At 33.9% G+C, this 8,668-nt stretch overlaps 1 pseudogene; it reads left to right on the forward strand.

Annotated features, from left to right (window-relative positions):
* Window positions 1-422: 422 nt before the first annotated feature.
* LOC137224317 (small ribosomal subunit protein eS6-like) lies at window positions 423-8,058 on the forward strand (annotated as a pseudogene).
* The last annotated feature ends 610 nt before the right edge of the window (window positions 8,059-8,668 follow it).

The following is an 8,668-nucleotide window of genomic DNA, read 5'->3' on the forward strand; positions in this document are numbered from 1 at the left end:
TATAATGCAACCAACATACAATGATTATGTAAAGACAGAGTAACAGTCATATAAACACTCACATTTGAAAATGGAAAAAATGGTAGGTACATGGCAATCACTGTTCCATAGCAATGTGGCAGCTGAAAAGTGCTCCCAAATCTGAAGTTATCAAATATTTCTTGATTTGGCCTGTATTCTGCCCTAAAGTAGCATCTGGTCCATTGTTATCTGGGGATATCTGGCCAATGATCTAACTTTTTTTCTATAAAATATGTCATGTGTGTAGCTTAGTGTCTTTCTTAACCTACTTCCTTTTCATAGCATGGTAGGGGCTGAAAGACCCTTTTTAAAAAAGTTTTGCATTTGAACCTTTTTAGTCCAAGTTGGCATCACTTTCACCAATACAACTTTCTTAAAGATCCTGTGGGTTTCCCATAAACATGACTGGTGTTCCTTTGCTTTCCTCAATCATCACACTCATAATTGAGGTAGGTATCTATAAACTTTGGAAATTTCAGGCTGCTGCAACACAATGTTTTTAAGATTCTTAGAAGATTTTTTGTCTAGTTGAGGGAGTGTACTAGGCATCAATTTAAGTTACTCAGTAGTCTTAATCATTGGTTCTTGCCTGCATCTTAAATTTTCTTTTGACCTTGAGGCTATCTCTTGGTCTAAAAATCTTTTGAAACTTGAGAGCCTGGAATTGATAACCAAGTGTTATTTTCTAAATCAGAAAGTTTTGGATCATTTATATTCTCTCTAAATTATTTCTGCAAACTTTAATATTTGAGTTTAGTTAATATCTTTCTTGTATATTACCATTGATAGTTTTAAAAAGCCAATGATACTTCTAAATTTTTACCTGGTAATAATCTTATACCATTTATAAGAATATTATATGCATGTTTTTATGTTCCAAGTCATCACAGACAACATTTTTCAATTATTTCACTATTACAAATGTAAGTTGTCATTTTCCAAGCTTTTCTAACAGTTTCTGTATTGCATTATCAGACTGAGCTTGTTGCTTTATATCAAATTCAAGCCACATAGTTTAAATTTTGGTTATGGCAGCAGCCCATTTCTGCATTAGTTCATCTGTTTATGCAGCAGTTATCTATTATCACATAACAAGCCATCCCAAAACTTAGTGTCTTAACACAAAAATATGTATACCTTTCTCACAGTTCTGTGGGTTGGCTACCATATTATTTATTTTAATTAATTGGGGGTACACATGCAATTAAAAACTTAAGAGAAGTTTCAAGTAGAAAAAAATGTTATACAATGAATTTGTAAAGCCATCAAGTTATGGTTTAATCATTTCAATATTTTTAAAGTTCATCAGATTACTTGTGAATGAATATAATGGAAATTTGGGAATAATCCATAGAAATATAGGCAGGCAAAAAGTTGGCACCAGACAAGTCTTTCAGCTAACATAAAGACTCCAAGCCCAGGTTTTGAGATTAAATAGAAGACTATTTTCTAGAAGGTGATTATAAGAGAAACAGTAGAAAAATAGGCTGGTCCTACTTTAGGCCATGAATTTATCAATAACTCAAGCATATAATTAAAAGAGATATGTTTAAAACTGAGAACCAATGGTAATTTATAATTAGCTCTAGTATTTTTAGTTTAAAAGAACATCAGGCTTAGAGACAAGGTCCAGGACTTGACAGATCTGGGGACTGGAGTCAGATAGCATCAACTTTAGGAAGAGGTTTAGATTCCATAAACCAAAAACAACATGGCAGTTCATATTAGATGAAGGTAAGTCAGAGAGTTGTTTGTCATTTATACGTTCAGGCTGTAACTGTCATGTTGTAATTTTTGACTAGGAGCATCAAGAATGGTCATCCATTAGCTGCTTTATTTTATTTAAATTTTTTTTTAAAAAATGATGTATAGTTGATTTATAATGTTTCAGGTGTACAGAAAACTGAATCAATTTATATATTTATATATTTTTATTGTTTTTCACATTCTTTTCCATTATAGGTTATTATAAAATATTGAATGTAGTTCCCTGTGCTTTACAGTAGGGCCTTGTTGTTTATTTTATATATAGTAGTGTATATCTGTTAATCACCAATTCCTAATTTATCCTGACACCCTTTTCCCTTTAGTAATCATAAGTTTGTTTTCTATGTCTGTGAATCTATTTCTGTTTTGTAAGTAAATTCATTTGTATCATTTTTAAAGATTCCACATAAAAGTGATATCATATGATATTTGTCTTTCTCAATCTGACTTAATCTATGACAAAGGAGGCAAAAATATGCAAGGGAGAAAATACAGTCGCTTCAATAAATGGTACTGGGTACTGGACAGCTACATGTAAAATAATGAAGTTAGAACATTCTGTAACACCATGTACAAAAATAAATTCAAAATGGATTAAAGACCTAAGTATAAGACCAGATACTATAAAATTCCTAGAGGAAAATATAGGCAGAACACTCTTTGACATATATCACAGCAATATTTTTGGGGGGATCTCTCTCCTAGACTAATGAAAGCAAAAATAAACAAATGGGACCTATGTAAACTTAAAACTTTTGCACATCAAAGGAAAACATAAACAAAACAAAAAGACAAACTATGGAATGGGAGAAAATATTTGCAAATGATGTGACCTGTGACCCACAAGGAATTAATTTCCAAAATATACAAACAGCTTATACAGCTCAATAACAAAAACCCAAAAAAACACAAGAAAAAAACAGGCAGAAGACCTAAGTAGACATTTCTTCAAAGAAGACATACAGATGTCCCACAGACACATGAAAAGATGCTCGACATCTTTAATTATTAGAGAAATGCAAATAAAAAATACAGTGAGGTACTACCTCACACAGGTCAGAATGGCCATCATCAAAAAGTCTACAAATAATAAGTGCTGGAGAGGGTGTGGAGAAAAGGGAACCATCCTACACTGTTGGTGGGAATGTCACTGTTGCTTCAGTGACTATGGAAAACAGTATGGAGGTTCCTTAAAAAACTGAAAATAAACATATGATCCAGCAATCCCACTCCTGGGCATATATCTGGAAAATATGAAAACTCTAATTCAAAAAGATACATGCACTCCAGTGTTAATAGCAACACTGGAAGCAAGATATGGAAGCAACCTAAATGCCCATCAACAGATGAATGGATGAAGGTCTGGTACATATATACAATGGAGTATCACTAAGACATAAAAAGGAATGAAATAATGCCGTTTGCAGCAACATGGATGCAACTAGAGATGATCATACTAAGTGAAGTACGTCAGACAATAATCTTGATTTCTGATGAAAGGTTTTCTGCTTTCTCTCTACTTGAAAATATTAAGGTCATAAGTCTAAATATGTCCTTTTCTTTTACTCCTGCATCTCTTTATAATATTTGCTTAGTCTTTTTCCAATTCTCCCTGACTTCTTGAATTCTTTCAGCTATGCACTCTGTTTTGCTTCTCTTCTGAGCAAGCGTTTTTTGTTGTCCAAGTCTGGAGATATTTTTTATAAATTAAAAAAAAATCTCACTCATAAATGCCCATGGATTCTTCTAATTACTCAATAATCCATAACTTCAAGACAAAGGCTACCTACATTTACGGAATGAAAAGTTTCTTTACTTGACTAAATTAATCATTTTACATTTCCTAAACAAATGAGTAAAATGATTCACATTTATGTACCTCTACTTACCACCCATAACATCATGAAAACTGCAGAAGCATGCCTGTAAAGGTTTCAGAATATCTTATGGTTATTTTCAGCCATTTAACAGTTTTATCAGATACTGCTAAGTTCTGTTTCCTCCTTTAAGACTCATCAAATCTGATCAAATCTCATCCTCGTCCCGTTTGTTTTTATCAACATGAAATATTGATAAATCCAGTGGGGGTACAGGTTGAACTTGAAAAGGATGGGACACATCTGTGATATTTTCTTCTGAGATATGTTGAAAAACTGTGTCTATGTTATTTCTTCCTAGACTCAGACAACATGAGTTACTTAAGAAAGAAAGAGTAATATTTACCACTGCGGTCTGAGAAGAGTATTCTTTTGAATACAAACAACTGACACTTTATACACCCCTAGGGATTCATTCTTACCACAAAACTGTTGTTTAAAGGAAAAAAAAAAAATGAGTGCCAAGCTTCTTGAGATATTGGTGCTAGCCATATAATGACCAGAGAAATTTTGAAAGTCCCTGTGGATCCACGTTAAAGAGGTGTCCATTAATCTATGTCCAAATGACTCTCCATTCTTCTCTTAGTTTCTCAGCAATTCTAAAGAAGAAAAACTCCAGGCATTGAGAAATCAATATTCACAGCTCCAGGTTTCTACTTCTCATGGGAGGACATCAACAGAGAGAATTATTAAAACCAACATTAAGTTAGCAACATGAATATCCTATACTTATTCCTTTCATGTATCTGATACATGGCATGATAAATATCTTTTTTTTTTCTTCAAAGATTACCAGAAGCTTGAAATCAGACCCTGTGCCTTATGTATACTTTTATCCTCAGAGCTGGTATTCAGTCGATTCTTGTTAATTCTTTCATAGAATAAATAGCTGGATAAATGAATGAATGTTTGAAAGAATAATTGAATGGATATATTACTCCAGTATCATAAAAACACTGATTTTATAAAAATCTGTAATATTATTAGAACAAAAGGATTGCAATGGCTTTAACTTTACTGTTTTGATTGTTTTTTTTAAAAAACAAAATCATGAGTAAGCAGAATTAGAAAAAAATCCTTGTTTAAAAGTGATAAAGGTCTTAAGTTATTTGATATTTTGTCTAAATAACTGAGAAACTTCTAGGACTCTCCCACAATGTGTCAGTATATCATGTAGATCATTGATTTGTAAATGTACCTTAAAATTTTATATTTCCTTAATTAATGGAAGTGAAATATGTTCATAATTAATTGGAAAGTCATGCCAGATAATTGGTAGCATGGAAAAAATATCATTGAAAAATAATTTTATTTGACAATGAGTTAGTGGGCCATTCTATGTAAGTAGAAAGATTTGTATAGAACATAGAAAGGCACATTGTGATCAGCCACCAGAGTTTATCTAAAACAAGTGTACTATTTACCTGTTAGTAATAAAAAGCCTAATATAATAGTGACTTAATCAACATAGAAACATCTTTCTTCCTCAAGCAAATTGAATGTGACAGCAGTCTAAAGCTTTTATAAAGGAAGCCAGTTTACTAGTATCTACCTGGTCTGCCATACTTAGCATGTTAATTTACTCCAGATTCAATTGTGATAAAAGAAAACTGAAGAACACACCCATTCCTATTAAAGATACTTCTTGGAAAAGACAGCTGATAAATATTCTTTCATTCCATTGGCTAGATCTTAGTCACACGACTACAACTATTTCCAAGTAAGTCTTGGAAATACAGTGTTTATTCCAAATGGCCATGTATCCAAATAATTCCAGAATTCTATTTCTAAGAAAGAAGGGAAGAAAATACTCTGGGGGAAAACTAGTGGTTTCAGCTACAAAATTAGTTAAATGTAAAATGTCTGTTTTTGATTTAACACAGCATTTTGACAGTACTGGGTCTCAGTTTCCTTGTGTGTAGGAAGATGAAATCATATACATAGTTGTTGTGGTTAAACTTAGTTGTCATCCTGGCTCTCCACTGTACTCAGATAGTTGGTCAAATATTATTCCAGATATTTCTGTGAAGTATTGTTTAGATGAGATTAACATTTAAATCAGTAGATTTTGGGTAAAGCAGATTATACTTCATAATGTGAATGGACCTCATCAAATAAGTTGAAGAAAAAAATAAAAGGTAAAGAAACTTCTCAGAAACCTCCTACATATTTCTATGATGCCATATATGTGAAATTTGTATGTGTGTGTGTGTGTGCTTAGGTGATAAGTAAATTAAGAAAATCGTTAATATTGTTAAGCTGTGTATACTACCCAAATCAATCTACAGATTTAACACAATCCTTATCAAAATATCCATGACATTTTTCACAGAACTATAACAAATAATCTTAAAATTGATATGGGACCACAAAAGACCCAGAATTGCCAAAGCAATCTTGAAAAAAAAGAACAAAGCTGGAGGTATCAAATTTCCCGACTTAAGACAATACTACAAAGCTACAGTAATCAAAACAATATAGTACTGGCACAAAAACAGACTCAGATTGAGGGAACTGAATAGAGAGTCCAGAAATAAACCCATGCACCTATGGCCAGTTAATTTACTAAAAAGGAGGCAAGAATATACATTGGAGAGGGACTTCCCTGGCACAGTGGTTAATAATCTGCCTGCCAATGCAGGGGGTATGGGTTTGAGCCCTGGTCCAGGTAGATCCCACATGCCACGGAGCAACTAAGCCTGTGCACCACAACTACTGATCCCACATGCTACAACTACTGAAGCCCATGTGCCTAGAGCCCATGCTCCGCAGCAAGAGAAGCCACCATAATGAGAAGCCTGTGCACTGCAACAAAAAGTAGCTCCCACTAGCCACAACTAGAGAAAGCCTGTGCACAGCAACGAAGACCCAATGCAGACAAAAATAAATAAATAAAAGAAAAGAATACATAATGAAGAAAAGACAGTCTCTTCAATGTGGTACTGGAAAAACTGAACAGATACATGGAAACGAATTAGGCAATTTCCTCACATCATATACAAAAATAAGCTCAGAATGGATTAAAGACTTAACTGTAAGGCCTGAAACCATAAAACTCCTAAAAGAGAACATAGGCAGAACACTCATTAATATAAATCATAACAATGTTTTTTTAAATCAAAAGAAATAACAGCAAAAATAAATAAATGGGACCTAATTAAACTTAAAAGCTTTTACACAGCAAAAGAAATCATTGACAAAATGAAAAGACAACATTCTTAATGGGATAAAATATTTGCAAATGATATTACTGATAGGGGGTTAATATCCAAAATATATAAACAGCTCATAGAACTGTGTGTATATATATATATATATATATATATATATATAGCAGAAGCCCTGAATAGACATTTTTCCAAAGAAGACATACAGATGGGCAACAGGCACATGAAAACATGCTTAACACCATTAATCATCAGAGAAATGTAAACCACAGTGAAATGTCACCTCACACCTATCAGAATGGCTATCATCAAAAATCTACAAATAAATGTTGGCTAGGATGTAGAGAAAAGGGAACTCTTGTACATTGTTGGTGGGAATGTAAATTGGTGCAGCCGCTATAGAAAACAGTATGGAGGTTCCTCAAACTGAAAATAGTACTACCACTCTTCTTCACGGTGATTTGGAGGCCATTAGCTGCTTCAGGACAAAGGTGAATATCTCTTTCCAAGCCACTGGTTGTCAGAAACTCATTGAAGTGGACAATGAATGAAAACATCGTACCTTTTATGAGAAAGGTATGGCCACAAAAGTGGCTACTGATGTTCTGGTTGAAGAATGGAAGTGTTATGTGGTTTGAATCAGTGGTGGGAATGACAAACAAGGTTTCACCAGGAAGCAGGTGTCTTGATCCACGACCAAGTCCGCCTGCTACTGAGTAATGGGCATTCCTGTTACAGACCAAGGAGGACTGAAGAAAGAAAGTGCAAATCTGCACAGGGTTGCATTGTGGATGCCAATCTGAGTGTTCAACTGGGTCACCATAAAAAAAGGGGAGAAGGATATTCCTGGACTCACTGATACTACTGTGCCTCGTTATCTGGGGCCCAAAAGAGCTAGCAGAATCTGCAAGCTTTTCAATCTCTCTAAAGAAGACGATGTCTGCCAGTATCTTGTGAGAAAGCTCATAAACAAGGTAAGAAACCTAGGACAAAAGTACCCAGGATTCAGCATCTTGTTACTCCACGTGTTCTGCAACAAAAACATTGGCATATTGCTCTGAAGGAACAGCAACTAAGAAAAATAAGGAAAAGGCTACAGAATATACTAAACTTTTGGCCAGGGGAATGAAGGAGGCCAAAGAAAAATGCCAGGAACAGACTGCCAAGAGTCAAGGCTGTCCTTTCTGAGAGCTTCTACTTCTAAGTCTGAGTCTAGTCAAAAATGAGATGTTCTAAAGTAACAAATAATAAGATCAGACATCAAAAAAACAATAAATAAATAAATAAAATAAAAATAGCACTACCATATGATCTAGCAATTCTACTCCTGGGTATATAACTGGAAAAAAAATGAAAACACTGTTTTGAAAATATATATGCACCCCAATGTTCACAGCATTATTTACAAAGGCCAAGATATGGAAGCATCCAAATGTCCATCAACAGATGAGTGGATAAAGAAGATGTGGGGGGTGTGTGTGTGTGTGTGTATGTGTGTATGTCTATATCTATATCTATATATAATGCAATATTACTCAGCCATAAAAAAGAATGAGATTCTCTCATTTGCAAAAGCTTGGATGGACCTAGAGAGTATTATGCTTAGTGAAATATCAGATAAAGACCAATTCTCTACTTTATCACTTATATATGAAATCTAAAAAGTGAAACAAATGAATGTATGTAACAAAACAGAAACAGACACAGAGAATAAACTAGTGGTTATCACTGGAGAGGGACAAGGTAAGGGTATGGGATCAAGAGGTACAAACTACTATGTACAAAATAGATAAGCAAGTAGGATATATTGTACAGCATAGGTAAATATAGCCAGTT

Source organism: Pseudorca crassidens, chromosome 5 (genome assembly GCF_039906515.1).
Source record: "Pseudorca crassidens isolate mPseCra1 chromosome 5, mPseCra1.hap1, whole genome shotgun sequence".
In the NCBI taxonomy this organism is placed as follows: domain Eukaryota; kingdom Metazoa; phylum Chordata; class Mammalia; order Artiodactyla; family Delphinidae; genus Pseudorca; species Pseudorca crassidens.